This window comes from Ranitomeya imitator, chromosome 4, assembly GCF_032444005.1.
Source record: "Ranitomeya imitator isolate aRanImi1 chromosome 4, aRanImi1.pri, whole genome shotgun sequence".
NCBI lineage: Eukaryota > Metazoa > Chordata > Amphibia > Anura > Dendrobatidae > Ranitomeya > Ranitomeya imitator.
The window spans coordinates 653,314,498-653,328,790 of record NC_091285.1 but is presented as its reverse complement, the minus strand read 5'-3'; the positions used below and the strand labels follow the sequence as shown (position 1 = coordinate 653,328,790).

General features: G+C 47.5%; 33 non-coding genes across 33 annotated transcripts; all 33 read left to right on the top strand.

Moving 5' to 3' along the window:
* Positions 1–233: 233 nt before the first annotated feature.
* On the top strand, positions 234–374 carry LOC138677716 (U4 spliceosomal RNA). Its single transcript, XR_011321114.1, has one exon. It is a non-coding gene; the product is annotated as a U4 spliceosomal RNA (small nuclear RNA).
* A 275-nt stretch (positions 375–649) lies between these two features.
* On the top strand, positions 650–790 carry LOC138677876 (U4 spliceosomal RNA). The gene has a single exon (XR_011321267.1). It is a non-coding gene; the product is annotated as a U4 spliceosomal RNA (small nuclear RNA).
* Positions 791–1,065: 275 nt separating this feature from the next.
* LOC138678163 (U4 spliceosomal RNA) lies at positions 1,066–1,206 on the top strand. Its single transcript, XR_011321535.1, has one exon. It is a non-coding gene; the product is annotated as a U4 spliceosomal RNA (small nuclear RNA).
* A 275-nt stretch (positions 1,207–1,481) lies between these two features.
* On the top strand, positions 1,482–1,622 carry LOC138677481 (U4 spliceosomal RNA). The gene has a single exon (XR_011320889.1). It is a non-coding gene; the product is annotated as a U4 spliceosomal RNA (small nuclear RNA).
* A 275-nt stretch (positions 1,623–1,897) lies between these two features.
* Positions 1,898–2,038, top strand: LOC138677875 (U4 spliceosomal RNA). The gene has a single exon (XR_011321266.1). It is a non-coding gene; the product is annotated as a U4 spliceosomal RNA (small nuclear RNA).
* A 275-nt stretch (positions 2,039–2,313) lies between these two features.
* Positions 2,314–2,454, top strand: LOC138677553 (U4 spliceosomal RNA). Its single transcript, XR_011320959.1, has one exon. It is a non-coding gene; the product is annotated as a U4 spliceosomal RNA (small nuclear RNA).
* Positions 2,455–2,729: 275 nt separating this feature from the next.
* Positions 2,730–2,870, top strand: LOC138677874 (U4 spliceosomal RNA). Its single transcript, XR_011321265.1, has one exon. It is a non-coding gene; the product is annotated as a U4 spliceosomal RNA (small nuclear RNA).
* Positions 2,871–3,145: 275 nt separating this feature from the next.
* LOC138677572 (U4 spliceosomal RNA) lies at positions 3,146–3,286 on the top strand. Its single transcript, XR_011320978.1, has one exon. It is a non-coding gene; the product is annotated as a U4 spliceosomal RNA (small nuclear RNA).
* A 275-nt stretch (positions 3,287–3,561) lies between these two features.
* On the top strand, positions 3,562–3,702 carry LOC138677556 (U4 spliceosomal RNA). The gene has a single exon (XR_011320962.1). It is a non-coding gene; the product is annotated as a U4 spliceosomal RNA (small nuclear RNA).
* Positions 3,703–3,977: 275 nt separating this feature from the next.
* On the top strand, positions 3,978–4,118 carry LOC138677873 (U4 spliceosomal RNA). The gene has a single exon (XR_011321264.1). It is a non-coding gene; the product is annotated as a U4 spliceosomal RNA (small nuclear RNA).
* A 275-nt stretch (positions 4,119–4,393) lies between these two features.
* Positions 4,394–4,534, top strand: LOC138677520 (U4 spliceosomal RNA). Its single transcript, XR_011320927.1, has one exon. It is a non-coding gene; the product is annotated as a U4 spliceosomal RNA (small nuclear RNA).
* Positions 4,535–4,809: 275 nt separating this feature from the next.
* LOC138677498 (U4 spliceosomal RNA) lies at positions 4,810–4,950 on the top strand. The gene has a single exon (XR_011320905.1). It is a non-coding gene; the product is annotated as a U4 spliceosomal RNA (small nuclear RNA).
* Positions 4,951–5,225: 275 nt separating this feature from the next.
* On the top strand, positions 5,226–5,366 carry LOC138678201 (U4 spliceosomal RNA). Its single transcript, XR_011321572.1, has one exon. It is a non-coding gene; the product is annotated as a U4 spliceosomal RNA (small nuclear RNA).
* Positions 5,367–5,641: 275 nt separating this feature from the next.
* Positions 5,642–5,782, top strand: LOC138677872 (U4 spliceosomal RNA). The gene has a single exon (XR_011321263.1). It is a non-coding gene; the product is annotated as a U4 spliceosomal RNA (small nuclear RNA).
* A 275-nt stretch (positions 5,783–6,057) lies between these two features.
* Positions 6,058–6,198, top strand: LOC138678230 (U4 spliceosomal RNA). Its single transcript, XR_011321600.1, has one exon. It is a non-coding gene; the product is annotated as a U4 spliceosomal RNA (small nuclear RNA).
* Positions 6,199–6,473: 275 nt separating this feature from the next.
* LOC138677871 (U4 spliceosomal RNA) lies at positions 6,474–6,614 on the top strand. Its single transcript, XR_011321262.1, has one exon. It is a non-coding gene; the product is annotated as a U4 spliceosomal RNA (small nuclear RNA).
* A 275-nt stretch (positions 6,615–6,889) lies between these two features.
* On the top strand, positions 6,890–7,030 carry LOC138677870 (U4 spliceosomal RNA). The gene has a single exon (XR_011321261.1). It is a non-coding gene; the product is annotated as a U4 spliceosomal RNA (small nuclear RNA).
* A 275-nt stretch (positions 7,031–7,305) lies between these two features.
* On the top strand, positions 7,306–7,446 carry LOC138677868 (U4 spliceosomal RNA). Its single transcript, XR_011321260.1, has one exon. It is a non-coding gene; the product is annotated as a U4 spliceosomal RNA (small nuclear RNA).
* A 275-nt stretch (positions 7,447–7,721) lies between these two features.
* On the top strand, positions 7,722–7,862 carry LOC138677867 (U4 spliceosomal RNA). The gene has a single exon (XR_011321259.1). It is a non-coding gene; the product is annotated as a U4 spliceosomal RNA (small nuclear RNA).
* Positions 7,863–8,137: 275 nt separating this feature from the next.
* LOC138677508 (U4 spliceosomal RNA) lies at positions 8,138–8,278 on the top strand. The gene has a single exon (XR_011320915.1). It is a non-coding gene; the product is annotated as a U4 spliceosomal RNA (small nuclear RNA).
* Positions 8,279–8,553: 275 nt separating this feature from the next.
* LOC138677866 (U4 spliceosomal RNA) lies at positions 8,554–8,694 on the top strand. The gene has a single exon (XR_011321258.1). It is a non-coding gene; the product is annotated as a U4 spliceosomal RNA (small nuclear RNA).
* Positions 8,695–8,969: 275 nt separating this feature from the next.
* LOC138678215 (U4 spliceosomal RNA) lies at positions 8,970–9,110 on the top strand. The gene has a single exon (XR_011321586.1). It is a non-coding gene; the product is annotated as a U4 spliceosomal RNA (small nuclear RNA).
* A 275-nt stretch (positions 9,111–9,385) lies between these two features.
* On the top strand, positions 9,386–9,526 carry LOC138677490 (U4 spliceosomal RNA). Its single transcript, XR_011320897.1, has one exon. It is a non-coding gene; the product is annotated as a U4 spliceosomal RNA (small nuclear RNA).
* Positions 9,527–9,801: 275 nt separating this feature from the next.
* Positions 9,802–9,942, top strand: LOC138677565 (U4 spliceosomal RNA). The gene has a single exon (XR_011320971.1). It is a non-coding gene; the product is annotated as a U4 spliceosomal RNA (small nuclear RNA).
* A 275-nt stretch (positions 9,943–10,217) lies between these two features.
* Positions 10,218–10,358, top strand: LOC138677542 (U4 spliceosomal RNA). Its single transcript, XR_011320948.1, has one exon. It is a non-coding gene; the product is annotated as a U4 spliceosomal RNA (small nuclear RNA).
* A 275-nt stretch (positions 10,359–10,633) lies between these two features.
* LOC138677601 (U4 spliceosomal RNA) lies at positions 10,634–10,774 on the top strand. Its single transcript, XR_011321006.1, has one exon. It is a non-coding gene; the product is annotated as a U4 spliceosomal RNA (small nuclear RNA).
* Positions 10,775–11,049: 275 nt separating this feature from the next.
* LOC138677865 (U4 spliceosomal RNA) lies at positions 11,050–11,190 on the top strand. The gene has a single exon (XR_011321257.1). It is a non-coding gene; the product is annotated as a U4 spliceosomal RNA (small nuclear RNA).
* A 275-nt stretch (positions 11,191–11,465) lies between these two features.
* On the top strand, positions 11,466–11,606 carry LOC138677864 (U4 spliceosomal RNA). The gene has a single exon (XR_011321256.1). It is a non-coding gene; the product is annotated as a U4 spliceosomal RNA (small nuclear RNA).
* Positions 11,607–11,881: 275 nt separating this feature from the next.
* LOC138677863 (U4 spliceosomal RNA) lies at positions 11,882–12,022 on the top strand. Its single transcript, XR_011321255.1, has one exon. It is a non-coding gene; the product is annotated as a U4 spliceosomal RNA (small nuclear RNA).
* Positions 12,023–12,297: 275 nt separating this feature from the next.
* Positions 12,298–12,438, top strand: LOC138677862 (U4 spliceosomal RNA). Its single transcript, XR_011321254.1, has one exon. It is a non-coding gene; the product is annotated as a U4 spliceosomal RNA (small nuclear RNA).
* A 275-nt stretch (positions 12,439–12,713) lies between these two features.
* LOC138677861 (U4 spliceosomal RNA) lies at positions 12,714–12,854 on the top strand. Its single transcript, XR_011321253.1, has one exon. It is a non-coding gene; the product is annotated as a U4 spliceosomal RNA (small nuclear RNA).
* A 276-nt stretch (positions 12,855–13,130) lies between these two features.
* On the top strand, positions 13,131–13,271 carry LOC138677496 (U4 spliceosomal RNA). The gene has a single exon (XR_011320903.1). It is a non-coding gene; the product is annotated as a U4 spliceosomal RNA (small nuclear RNA).
* A 275-nt stretch (positions 13,272–13,546) lies between these two features.
* On the top strand, positions 13,547–13,687 carry LOC138677860 (U4 spliceosomal RNA). Its single transcript, XR_011321252.1, has one exon. It is a non-coding gene; the product is annotated as a U4 spliceosomal RNA (small nuclear RNA).
* The last annotated feature ends 606 nt before the right edge of the window (positions 13,688–14,293 follow it).

The following is a 14,293-nucleotide window of genomic DNA, read 5'->3' as shown; positions in this document are numbered from 1 at the left end:
AGTGTGGAGGAGAATCCTTGCTTCCCACAGCAACGTATTGATGGTTTATGCCTGGAGCAGAAGGAGAAAGTGAGCTGGTCCGGCTGTAATGGGCAAAAATGATGTCTTCCCTGAGCCCTTAGACTGTCGACACCTTGAAGCAGTGCGGGAGGGCCAGTGGTCAAATGGATCTCACCATAACTTAAATGAGCTCTTCCTTGGAAGCGGGAATTCCTAGTTGCCCAACTTCCTCCAACTTTGCGCAGTGGCAATATCGTAGCCCATGAGGTATAACCGAGGCGTGATTATTGCTAATTGAAAACTTTTCCCAATACCCTGCCATGATGACTTGAAATATAGTCAGCATTGACAATTTTTGTTGGTGTCTCAGGAGACTTCATCCATGGTATGCAAATGACAGAGTCTTAGCTCCTCCCAGTGTGGAGGAGAATCCTTGCTTCCCACAGCAACGTATTGATGGTTTATGCCTGGAGCGGAAGGAGAAAGTGAGCTGGTCTGGCTGTAATGGGCAAAAATGATGTCTTCCCTGAGCCCTTAGACTGTCGACACCTTGAAGCAGTGCGGGAGGGCCAGTGGTCAAATGGATCTCACCATAACTTAAATGAGCTCTTCCTTGGAAGCGGGAATTCCTAGTCGCCCAAATTCCTCCAACTTTGCGCAGTGGCAATATCGTAGCCCATGAGGTATAACCGAGGCGTGATTATTGCTAATTGAAAACTTTTCCCAATACCCCGCCATGATGACTTGAAATATAGTCAGCATTGGCAATTTTTGTTGGTCTCTCAGGAGACTTCATCCATGGTATGCAAATGACAGAGTCTTAGCTCCTCCCAGTGTGGAGGAGAATCCTTGCTTCCCACAGCAACGTATTGATGGTTTATGCCTGGAGCAGAAGGAGAAAGTGAGCTGGTCTGGCTGTAATGGGCAAAAATGATGTCTTCCCTGAGCCCTTAGACTGTCGACAACTTGAAGCAGTGCGGGAGGGCCAGTGGTCAAATGGATCTCACCATAACTTAAATGAGCTCTTCCTTGGAAGCGGGAATTCCTAGTCGCCCAACTTCCTCCAACTTTGCGCAGTGGCAATATCGTAGCCCATGAGGTATAACCGAGGCGTGATTATTGCTAATTGAAAACTTTTCCCAATACCCCGCCATGATGACTTGAAATATAGTCAGCATTGGCAATTTTTGTTGGTCTCTGAGGAGACTTCATCCATGGTATGCAAATGACAGAGTCTTAGCTCCTCCCAGTGTGGAGGAGAATCCTTGCTTCCCACAGCAACGTATTGATGGTTTATGCCTGGAGCAGAAGGAGAAAGTGAGCTGGTCTGGCTGTAATGGGCAAAAATGATGTCTTCCCTGAGCCCTTAGACTGTCGACACCTTGAAGCAGTGCGGGAGGGCCAGTGGTCAAATGGATCTCACCATAACTTAAATGAGCTCTTCCTTGGAAGCGGGAATTCCTAGTCGCCCAACTTCCTCCAACTTTGCGCAGTGGCAATATCGTAGCCCATGAGGTATAACCGAGGCGTGATTATTGCTAATTGAAAACTTTTCCCAATACCCCGCCATGATGATTTGAAATATAGTCAGCATTGGCAATTTTTGTTGGTCTCTCAGGAGACTTCATCCATGGTATGCAAATGACAGAGTCTTAGCTCCTCCCAGTGTGGAGGAGAATCCTTGCTTCCCACAGCAACGTATTGATGGTTTATGCCTGGAGCAGAAGGAGAAAGTGAGCTGGTCTGGCTGTAATGGGCAAAAATGATGTCTTCCCTGAGCCCTTAGACTGTCGACACCTTGAAGCAGTGCGGGAGGGCCAGTGGTCAAATGGATCTCACCATAACTTAAATGAGCTCTTCCTTGGAAGCGGGAATTCCTAGTCGCCCAACTTCCTCCAACTTTGCGCAGTGGCAATATCGTAGCCCATGAGGTATAACCGAGGCGTGATTATTGCTAATTGAAAACTTTTCCCAATACCCCGCCATGATGACTTGAAATATAGTCAGCATTGGCAATTTTTGTTGGTCTCTCAGGAGACTTCATCCATGGTATGCAAATGACAGAGTCTTAGCTCCTCCCAGTGTGGAGGAGAATCCTTGCTTCCCACAGCAACGTATTGATGGTTTATGCCTGGAGCAGAAGGAGAAAGTGAGCTGGTCTGGCTGTAATGGGCAAAAATGATGTCTTCCCTGAGCCCTTAGACTGTCGACACCTTGAAGCAGTGCGGGAGGGCCAGTGGTCAAATGGATCTCACCATAACTTAAATGAGCTCTTCCTTGGAAGCGGGAATTCCTAGTCGCCCAACTTCCTCCAACTTTGCGCAGTGGCAATATCGTAGCCCATGAGGTATAACCGAGGCATGATTATTGCTAATTGAAAACTTTTCCCAATACCCCGCCATGATGACTTGAAATATAGTCAGCATTGGCAATTTTTGTTGGTCTCTCAGGAGACTTCATCCATGGTATGCAAATGACAGAGTCTTAGCTCCTCCCAGTGTGGAGGAGAATCCTTGCTTCCCACAGCAACGTATTGATGGTTTATGCCTGGAGCAGAAGGAGAAAGTGAGCTGGTCTGGCTGTAATAGGCAAAAATGATGTCTTCCCTGAGCCCTTAGACTGTCGACACCTTGAAGCAGTGCGGGAGGGCCAGTGGTCAAATGGATCTCACCATAACTTAAATGAGCTCTTCCTTGAAAGCGGGAATTCCTAGTCGCCCAACTTCCTCCAACTTTGCGCAGTGGCAATATCGTAGCCCATGAGGTATAACCGAGGCGTGATTATTGCTAATTGAAAACTTTTCCCAATACCCCGCCATGATGACTTGAAATATAGTCAGCATTGGCAATTTTTGTTGGTCTCTCAGGAGACTTCATCCATGGTATGCAAATGACAGAGTCTTAGCTCCTCCCAGCGTGGAGGAGAATCCTTGCTTCCCACAGCAACGTATTGATGGTTTATGCCTGGAGCAGAAGTAGAAAGTGAGCTGGTCTGGCTGTAATGGGCAAAAATGATGTCTTCCCTGAGCCCTTAGACTGTCGACACCTTGAAGCAGTGCGGGAGGGCCAGTGGTCAAATGGATCTCACCATAACTTAAATGAGCTCTTCCTTGGAAGCGGGAATTCCTAGTCGCCCAACTTCCTCCAACTTTGCGCAGTGGCAATATCGTAGCCCATGAGGTATAACCAAGGCGTGATTATTGCTAATTGAAAACTTTTCCCAATACCCCGCCATGATGACTTGAAATATAGTCAGCATTGGCAATTTTTGTTGGTCTCTCAGGAGACTTCATCCATGGTATGTAAATGACAGAGTCTTAGCTCCTCCCAGTGTGGAGGAGAATCCTTGCTTCCCACAGCAACGTATTGATGGTTTATGCCTGGAGCAGAAGGAGAAAGTGAGCTGGTCTGGCTGTAATGGGCAAAAATGATGTCTTCCCTGAGCCCTTAGACTGTCGACACCTTGAAGCAGTGCGGGAGGGCCAGTGGTCAAATGGATCTCACCATAACTTAAATGAGCTCTTCCTTGGAAGCGGGAATTCCTAGTCGCCCAACTTCCTCCAACTTTGCGCAGTGGCAATATCGTAGCCCATGAGGTATAACCGAGGCGTGATTATTGCTAATTGAAAATTTATCCCAATGCCCCGCCATGATGACTTGAAATATAGTCAGCATTGGCAATTTTTGTTGGTCTCTCAGGAGACTTCATTCATGGTATGCAAATGACAGAGTCTTAGCTCCTCCCAGTGTGGAGGAGAATCCTTGCTTCCCACAGCAACATATTGATGGTTTATGCCTGGAGCAGAAGGAGAAAGTGAGCTGGTCTGGCTGTAATGGGCAAAAATGATGTCTTCCCTGAGCCCTTAGACTGTCGACACCTTGCAGCAGTGCGGGAGGGCCAGTGGTCAAATGGATCTCACCATAACTTAAATGAGCTCTTCCTTGGAAGCGGGAATTCCTAGTCGCCCAACTTCCTCCAACTTTGCGCAGTGGCAATATCGTAGCCCATGAGGTATAACCGAGGCGTGATTATTGCTAATTGAAAACTTTTCCCAATACCCCGCCATGATGACTTGAAATATAGTCAGCATTGGCAATTTTTGTTGGTCTCTCAGGAGACTTCATCCATGGTATGCAAATGACAGAGTCTTAGCTCCTCCCAGTGTGGAGGAGAATCCTTGCTTCCCACAGCAACGTATTGATGGTTTATGCCTGGAGCAGAAGGAGAAAGTGAGCTGGTCTGGCTGTAATGGGCAAAAATGATGTCTTCCCTGAGCCCTTAGACTGTCGACACCTTGAAGCAGTGCGGGAGGGCCAGTGGTCAAATGGATCTCACCATAACTTAAATGAGCTCTTCCTTGGAAGCGGGAATTCCTAGTCGCCCAATTTCCTCCAACTTTGCGCAGTGGCAATATCGTAGCCCATGAGGTATAACCGAGGCGTGATTATTGCTAATTGAAATCTTTTCCCAATACCCCGCCATGATGACTTGAAATATAGTCAGCATTGGCAATTTTTGTTGGTCTCTCAGGAGACCTCATCCATGGTATGCAAATGACAGAGTCTTAGCTCCTCCCAGTGTGGAGGAGAATCCTTGCTTCCCACAGCAACGTATTGATGGTTTATGCCTGGAGCAGAAGGAGAAAGTGAGCTGGTCTGGCTGTAATGGGCAAAAATGATGTCTTCCCTGAGCCCTTAGACTGTCGACACCTTGAAGCAGTGCGGGAGGGCCAGTGGTCAAATGGATCTCACCATAACTTAAATGAGCTCTTCCTTGGAAGCGGGAATTCCTAGTCGCCCAACTTCCTCCAACTTTGCGCAGTGGCAATATCGTAGCCCATGAGGTATAACCGAGGCGTGATTATTGCTAATTGAAAACTTTTCCCAATACCCTGCCATGATGACTTGAAATATAGTCAGCATTGGCAATTTTTGTTGGTCTCTCAGGAGACTTCATCCATGGTATGCAAATGACAGAGTCTTAGCTCCTCCCAGTGTGGAGGAGAATCCTTGCTTCCCACAGCAACGTATTGATGGTTTATGCCTGGAGCAGAAGGAGAAAGTGAGCTGGTCTGGCTGTAATGGGCAAAAATGATGTCTTCCCTGAGCCCTTAGACTGTCGACACCTTGAAGCAGTGCGGGAGGGCCAGTGGTCAAATGGATCTCACCATAACTTAAATGAGCTCTTCCTTGGAAGCGGGAATTCCTAGTCGCCCAACTTCCTCCAACTTTGCGCAGTGGCAATATCGTAGCCCATGAGGTATAACCGAGGCGTGATTATTGCTAATTGAAAACTTTTCCCAATACTCCGCCATGATGACTTGAAATATAGTCAGCATTGGCAATTTTTGTTGGTCTCTCAGGAGACTTCATCCATGGTATGCAAACGACAGAGTCTTAGCTCCTCCCAGCGTGGAGGAGAATCCTTGCTTCCCACAGCAACGTATTGATGGTTTATGCCTGGAGCAGAAGGAGAAAGTGAGCTGGTCTGGCTGTAATGGGCAAATATGATGTCTTCCCTGAGCCCTTAGACTGTCGACACCTTGAAGCAGTGCGGGAGGGCCAGTGGTCAAATGGATCTCACAATAACTTAAATGAGCTCTTCCTTGGAAGCGGGAATTCCTAGTCGCCCAACTTCCTCCAACTTTGCGCAGTGGCAATATCGTAGCCCATGAGGTATAACCGAGGCGTGATTATTGCTAATTGAAAACTTTTCCCAATACCCCGCCATGATGACTTGAAATATAGTCAGCATTGGCAATTTTTGTTGGTCTCTCAGGAGACTTCATCCATGGTATGCAAATGACAGAGTCTTAGCTCCTCCCAGTGTGGAGGAGAATCCTTGCTTCCCACAGCAACGTATTGATGGTTTATGCCTGGAGCAGAAGGAGAAAGTGAGCTGGTCTGGCTGTAATGGGCAAAAATGATGTCTTCCCTGAGCCCTTAGACTGTCGACACCTTGAAGCAGTGCGGGAGGGCCAGTGGTCAAATGGATCTCACCATAACTTAAATGAGCTCTTCCTTGGAAGCGGGAATTCCTAGTCGCCCAACTTCCTCCAATTTTGCGCAGTGGCAATATCGTAGCCCATGAGGTATAACCGAGGCGTGATTATTGCTAATTGAAAACTTTTCCCAATACCCCGCCATGATGACTTGAAATATAGTCAGCATTGGCAATTTTTGTTGGTCTCTCAGGAGACTTCATCCATGGTATGCAAATGACAGAGTCTTAGCTCCTCCCAGTGTGGAGGAGAATCCTTGCTTCCCACAGCAACGTATTGATGGTTTATGCCTGGAGCAGAAGGAGAAAGTGAGCTGGTCTGGCTGTAATGGGCAAAAATGATGTCTTCCCTGAGCCCTTAGACTGTCGACACCTTGAAGCAGTGCGGGAGGGCCAGTGGTCAAATGGATCTCACCATAACTTAAATGAGCTCTTCCTTGGAAGCGGGAATTCCTAGTCGCCCAACTTCCTCCAACTTTGCGCAGTGGCAATATCGTAGCCCATGAGGTATAACCGAGGCGTGATTATTGCTAATTGAAAACTTTTCCCAATACCCCGCCATGATGACTTGAAATATAGTCAGCATTGGCAATTTTTGTTGGTCTCTCAGGAGACTTCATCCATGGTATGCAAATGACAGAGTCTTAGCTCCTCCCAATGTGGAGGAGAATCCTTGCTTCCCACAGCAACGTATTGATGGTTTATGCCTGGAGCAGAAGGAGAAAGTGAGCTGGTCTGGCTGTAATGGGCAAAAATGATGTCTTCCCTGAGCCCTTAGACTGTCGACACCTTGAAGCAGTGCGGGAGGGCCAGTGGTCAAATGGATCTCACCATAACTTAAATGAGCTCTTCCTTGGAAGCGGGAATTCCTAGTCGCCCAACTTCCTCCAACTTTGCGCAGTGGCAATATCGTAGCCCATGAGGTATAACCGAGGCGTGATTATTGCTAATTGAAAACTTTTCCCAATACCCCGCCATGATGACTTGAAATATAGTCAGCATTGGCAATTTTTGTTGGTCTCTCAGGAGACTTCATCCATGGTATGCAAATGACAGAGTCTTAGCTCCTCCCAGTGTGGAGGAGAATCCTTGCTTCCCACAGCAACGTATTGATGGTTTATGCCTGGAGCAGAAGGAGAAAGTGAGCTGGTCTGGCTGTAATGGGCAAAAATGATGTCTTCCCTGAGCCCTTAGACTGTCGACACCTTGAAGCAGTGCGGGAGGGCCAGTGGTCAAATGGATCTCACCATAACTTAAATGAGCTCTTCCTTGGAAGCGGGAATTCCTAGTCGCCCAACTTCCTCCAACTTTGCGCAGTGGCAATATCGTAGCCCATGAGGTATAACCGAGGCGTGATTATTGCTAATTGAAAACTTTTCCCAATACCCCGCCATGATGACTTGAAATATAGTCAGCATTGGCAATTTTTGTTGGTCTCTCAGGAGACTTCATCCATGGTATGCAAATGACAGAGTCTTAGCTCCTCCCAGTGTGGAGGAGAATCCTTGCTTCCCACAGCAACGTATTGATGGTTTATGCCTGGAGCAGAAGGAGAAAGTGAGCTGGTCTGGCTGTAATGGGCAAAAATGATGTCTTCCCTGAGCCCTTAGACTGTCGACACCTTGAAGCAGTGCGGGAGGGCCAGTGGTCAAATGGATCTCACCATAACTTAAATGAGCTCTTCCTTGGAAGCGGGAATTCCTAGTCGCCCAACTTCCTCCAACTTTGCGCAGTGGCAATATCGTAGCCCATGAGGTATAACCGAGGCGTGATTATTGCTAATTGAAAACTTTTCCCAATACCCCGCCATGATGACTTGAAATATAGTCAGCATTGGCAATTTTTGTTGGTCTCTCAGGAGACTTCATCCATGGTATGCAAATGACAGAGTCTTAGCTCCTCCCAGTGTGGAGGAGAATCCTTGCTTCCCACAGCAACGTATTGATGGTTTATGCCTGGAGCAGAAGGAGAAAGTGAGCTGGTCTGGCTGTAATGGGCAAAAATGATGTCTTCCCTGAGCCCTTAGACTGTCGACACCTTGAAGCAGTGCGGGAGGGCCAGTGGTCAAATGGATCTCACCATAACTTAAATGAGCTCTTCCTTGGAAGCGGGAATTCCTAGTCGCCCAACTTCCTCCAACTTTGCGCAGTGGCAATATCGCAGCCCATGAGGTATAACCGAGGCGTGATTATTGCTAATTGAAAACTTTTCCCAATACCCCGCCATGATGACTTGAAATATAGTCAGCATTGGCAATTTTTGTTGGTCTCTCAGGAGACTTCATCCATGGTATGCAAATGACAGAGTCTTAGCTCCTCCCAGTGTGGAGGAGAATCCTTGCTTCCCACAGCAACGTATTGATGGTTTATGCCTGGAGCAGAAGGAGAAAGTGAGCTGGTCTGGCTGTAATGGGCAAAAATGATGTCTTCCCTGAGCCCTTAGACTGTCGACACCTTGAAGCAGTGCGGGAGGTCCAGTGGTCAAATGGATCTCACCATAACTTAAATGAGCTCTTCCTTGAAAGCGGGAATTCCTAGTCGCCCAACTTCCTCCAACTTTGCGCAGTGGCAATATCGTAGCCCATGAGGTATAACCGAGGCGTGATTATTGCTAATTGAAAACTTTTCCCAATACCCCGCCATGATGACTTGAAATATAGTCAGCATTGGCAATTTTTGTTGGTCTCTCAGGAGACTTCATCCATGGTATGCAAATGACAGAGTCTTAGCTCCTCCCAGTGTGGAGGAGAATTCTTGCTTCCCACAGCAACGTATTGATGGTTTATGCCTGGAGCAGAAGGAGAAAGTGAGCTGTTCTGGCTGTAATGGGCAAAAATGATGTCTTCCCTGAGCCCTTAGACTGTCGACACCTTGAAGCAGTGCGGGAGGGCCAGTGGTCAAATGGATCTCACCATAACTTAAATGAGCTCTTCCTTGGAAGCGGGAATTCCTAGTCGCCCAACTTCCTCCAACTTTGCGCAGTGGCGATATCGTAGCCCATGAGGTATAACCGAGGCGTGATTATTGCTAATTGAAAACTTTTCCCAATACCCCGCCATGATGACTTGAAATATAGTCAGCATTGGCAATTTTTGTTGGTCTCTCAGGAGACTTCATCCATGGTATGCAAATGACAGAGTCTTAGCTCCTCCCAGTGTGGAGGAGAATCCTTGCTTCCCACAGCAACGTATTGATGGTTTATGCCTGGAGCAGAAGGAGAAAGTGAGCTGGTCTGGCTGTAATGGGCAAAAATGATGTCTTCCCTGAGCCCTTAGACTGTCGACACCTTGAAGCAGTGCGGGAGGGCCAGTGGTCAAATGGATCTCACCATAACTTAAATGAGCTCTTCCTTGGAAGCGGGAATTCCTAGTCGCCCAACTTCCTCCAACTTTGCGCAGTGGCAATATCGTAGCCCATGAGGTATAACCGAGGTGTGATTATTGCTAATTGAAAACTTTTCCCAATACCCCGCCATGATGACTTGAAATATAGTCAGCATTGGCAATTTTTGTTGGTCTCTCAGGAGACTTCATCCATGGTATGCAAATGACAGAGTCTTAGCTCCTCCCAGTGTGGAGGAGAATCCTTGCTTCCCACAGCAACGTATTGATGGTTTTTGCCTGGAGCAGAAGGAGAAAGTGAGCTGGTCTGGCTGTAATGGGCAAAAATGATGTCTTCCCTGAGCCCTTAGACTGTCGACACCTTGAAGCAGTGCGGGAGGGCCAGTGGTCAAATGGATCTCACCATAACTTAAATGAGCTCTTCCTTGGAAGCGGGAATTCCTAGTCGCCCAACTTCCTCCAACTTTGCGCAGTAGCAATATCGTAGCCCATGAGGTATAACCGAGGCGTGATTATTGCTAATTGAAAACTTTTCCCAATACCCCGCCATGATGACTTGAAATATAGTCAGCATTGGCAATTTTTGTTGGTCTCTCAGGAGACTTCATCCATGGTATGCAAATGACAGAGTCTTAGCTCCTCCCAGTGTGGAGGAGAATCCTTGCTTCCCACAGCAACGTATTGATGGTTTATGCCTGGAGCAGAAGGAGAAAGTGAGCTGGTCTGGCAGTAATGGGCAAAAATGATGTCTTCCCTGAGCCCTTAGACTGTCGACACCTTGAAGCAGTGCGGGAGGGCCAGTGGTCAAATGGATCTCACCATAACTTAAATGAGCTCTTCCTTGGAAGCGGGAATTCCTAGTCGCCCAACTTCCTCCAACTTTGCGCAGTGGCAATATCGTAGCCCATGAGGTATAACCGAGGCATGATTATTGCTAATTGAAAACTTTTCCCAATACCCCGCCATGATGACTTGAAATATAGTCAGCATTGGCAATTTTTGTTGGTCTCTCAGGAGACTTCATCCATGGTATGCAAATGACAGAGTCTTAGCTCCTCCCAGTGTGGAGGAGAATCCTTGCTTCCCACAGCAACGTATTGATGGTTTATGCCTGGAGCAGAAGGAGAAAGTGAGCTGGTCTGGCTGTAATGGGCAAAAATGATGTCTTCCCTGAGCCCTTAGACTGTCGACACCTTGAAGCAGTGCGGGAGGGCCAGTGGTCAAATGGATCTCACCATAACTTAAATGAGCTCTTCCTTGGAAGCGGGAATTCCTAGTCGCCCAACTTCCTCCAACTTTGCGCAGTGGCAATATCGTAGCCCATGAGGTATAACCGAGGCGTGATTATTGCTAATTGAAAACTTTTCCCAATACCGCGCCATGATGACTTGAAATATAGTCAGCATTGGCAATTTTTGTTGGTCTCTCAGTAGACTTCATCCATGGTATGCAAATGACAGAGTCTTAGCTACTCCCAGTGTGGAGGAGAATCCTTGCTTCCCACAGCAACGTATTGATGGTTTATGCCTGGAGCGGAAGGAGAAAGTGAGCTGGTCTGGCTGTAATGGGCAAAAATGATGTCTTCCCTGAGCCCTTAGACTGTCGACACCTTGAAGCAGTGCGGGAGGGCCAGTGGTCAAATGGATCTCACCATAACTTAAATGAGCTCTTCCTTGGAAGCGGGAATTCCTAGTCGCCCAACTTCCTCCAACTTTGCGCAGTGGCAATATCGTAGCCCATGAGGTATAACCGAGGCGTGATTATTGCTAATTGAAAACTTTTCCCAATACCCCGCCATGATGACTTGAAATATAGTCAGCATTGGCAATTTTTGTTGGTCTCTCAGGAGACTTCATCCGTGGTATGCAAATGACAGAGTCTTAGCTTCTCCCAGTGTGGAGGAGAATCCTTGCTTCCCACAGCAACATATTGATGGTTTATGCCTGGAGCAGAAGGAGAAAGTGAACTGGTCTGTCTGTAATGGGCAAAAATGATGTCTTCCCTGAGCCCTTAGACTGTCGACACCTTGAAGCAGTGCGGGAGGGCCAGTGGTCAAATGGATCTCACCATAACTTAAATGAGCTCTTCCTTGGAAGCGGGAATTTCTAGTCGCCCAACTTCCTCCAACTTTGCGCAGTGGCAATATCGTAGCCCATGAGGTATAACCGAGGCGTGATTATTGCTAATTGAAAACTTTTCCCAATACCCCGCCATGATGACTTGAAATATAGTCAGCATTGGCAATTTTTGTTGGTCTCTCAGGAGACTTCATCCATGGTATGCAAATGACAGAGTCTTAGCTCCTCCCAGTGTGGAGGAGAATCCTTGCTTCCCACAGCAACGTATTGATGGTTTATGCCTGGAGCAGAAGGAGAAAGTGAGCTGGTCTGGCTGTAATGGGCAAAAATGATGTCTTCCCTGAGCCCTTAGACTGTCGACACCTTGAAGCAGTGCGGGAGGGCCAGTGGTCAAATGGATCTCACCATAACTTAAATGAGCTCTTCCTTGGAAGCGGGAATTCCTAGTCGCCCAACTTCCTCCAACTTTGCGCAGTGGCAATATCGTAGCCCATGAGGTATAACCGAGGCGTGATTATTGCTAATTGAAAACTTTTCCCAATACCCCGCCATGATGACTTGAAATATAGTCAGCATTGGCAATTTTTGTTGGTCTCTCAGGAGACTTCATCCATGGTATGCAAATGACAGAGTCTTAGATCCTCCCAGTGTGGAGGAGAATCCTTGCTTCCCACAGCAATGTATTGATGGTTTATGCCTGGAGCAGAAGGAGAAAGTGATCTGGTCTGGCTGTAATGGGCAAAAATGATGTCTTTCCTGAGCCCTTAGACTGTCGACACCTTGAAGCAGTGCGGGAGGGCCAGTGGTCAAATGGATCTCACCATAACTTAAATGAGCTCTTCCTTGGAAGCGGGAATTCCTAGTCGCCTAAGTTCCTCCAACTTTGCGCAGTGGCAATATCGTAGCCCATGAGGTATAACCGAGGCGTGATTATTGCTAATTGAAAACTTTTCCCAATACCCCGCCATGATGACTTGAAATATAGTCAGCATTGGCAATTTTTGTTGGTCTCTCAGGAGACTTCATCCATGGTATGCAAATGACAGAGTCTTAGCTCCTCCCAGTGTGGAGGAGAATCCTTGCTTCCCACAGCAACGTATTGATGGTTTATGCCTGGAGCAGAAGGAGAAAGTGAGCTGGTCTGGCTGTAATGGGCAAAAATGATGTCTTCCCTGAGCCCTTAGACTGTCGACACCTTGAAGCAGTGCGGGAGGTCCAGTGGTCAAATGGATCTCACCATAACTTAAATGAGCTCTTCCTTGAAAGCGGGAATTCCTAGTCGCCCAACTTCCTCCAACTTTGCGCAGTGGCAATATCGTAGCCCATGAGGTATAACCGAGGCGTGATTATTGCTAATTGAAAACTTTTCCCAATACCCCGCCATGATGACTTGAAATATAGTCAGCATTGGCAATTTTTGTTGGTCTCTCAGGAGACTTCATCCATGGTATGCAAATGACAGAGTCTTAGCTCCTCCCAGTGTGGAGGAGAATCCTTGCTTCCACACAGCAACGTATTGATGGTTTATGCCTGGAGCAGAAGGAGAAAGTGAGCTGGTCTGGCTGTAATGGGCAAAAATGATGTCTTCCCTGAGCCCTTAGACTGTCGACACCTTGAAGCAGTGCGGGAGGGCCAGTGGTCAAATGGATCTCACCATAACTTAAATGAGCTCTTCCTTGGAAGCGGGAATTCCTAGTCGCCCAACTTTCTCCAACTTTGCGCAGTGGCAATATCGTAGCCCATGAGGTATAACCGAGGCGTGATTATTGCTAATTGAAAACTTTTCCCAATACCCTGCCATGATGACTTGAAATATAGTCAGCATTGGCAATTTTTGTTGGTCTCTCAGGAGACTTCATCCATGGTATGCAAATGACAGAGTCTTAGCTCCTCCCAGTGTGGAGGAGAATACTTGCTTCCCACAGCAACGTATTGATGGTTTATGCCTGGAGCAGAAGGAGAAAGTGAGCTGGTCTGGCTGTAATGGGCAAAAATGATGTCTTCCCTGAGCCCTTAGACTGTCGACACCTTGAAGCAGTGCGGGAGGGCCAGTGGTCAAATGGATCTCACCATAACTTAAATGAGCTCTTCCTTGGAAGCGGGAATTCCTAGTCGCCCAACTTCATCCAACTTTGCGCAGTGGCAATATCGTAGCCCATGAGGTATAACCGAGGCGTGATTATTGCTAATTGAAAACTTTTCCCAATACCCCGCCATGATGACTTGAAATATAGTCAGCATTGGCAATTTTTGTTGGTCTCTCAGGAGACTTCATCCATGGTATGCAAATGACAGAGTCTTAGCTCCTCCCAGTGTGGAGGAGAATCCTTGCTTCCCACAGCAACGTATTGAAGGTTTATGCCTGGAGCAGAAGGAGAAAGTGAGCTGGTCTGGCTGTAATGGGCAAAAATGATGTCTTCCCTGAGCCCTTAAGGTACCTTCACACATAACGATATTGTTAACGATATCGTTGCTATTTGTGACGTAGCAACGATATCGTTAATGAAATCGTTATGTGTGACAGCGACCAACGATCAGGCCCCTGCTGGTAGATCGTTGGTCGCTGAATAACGTCCAGAACTTTATTTCGTCGCTGGACTCCCTGGAGACATCGCTGGATCGGCGTGTGTGACACCGATCCAGCGATGTCTTCACTGGTAACCAGGGTAAACATCGGGTAACTAAGCGCAGGGCCGCGCTTAGTAACCCGATGTTTACCCTGGTTACCATCCTAAAAGTAAAAAAAACAAACACTACATACTTACCTACCGCTGTCTGTCCTCCAGCGCTGCGCTCTGCACTCCTCCTGTACTGGCTGTGAGCCGGAAAGCAGAGCGGTGACGTCACCGCTCTGCTTTCCGGCTCCCAGCCAGTA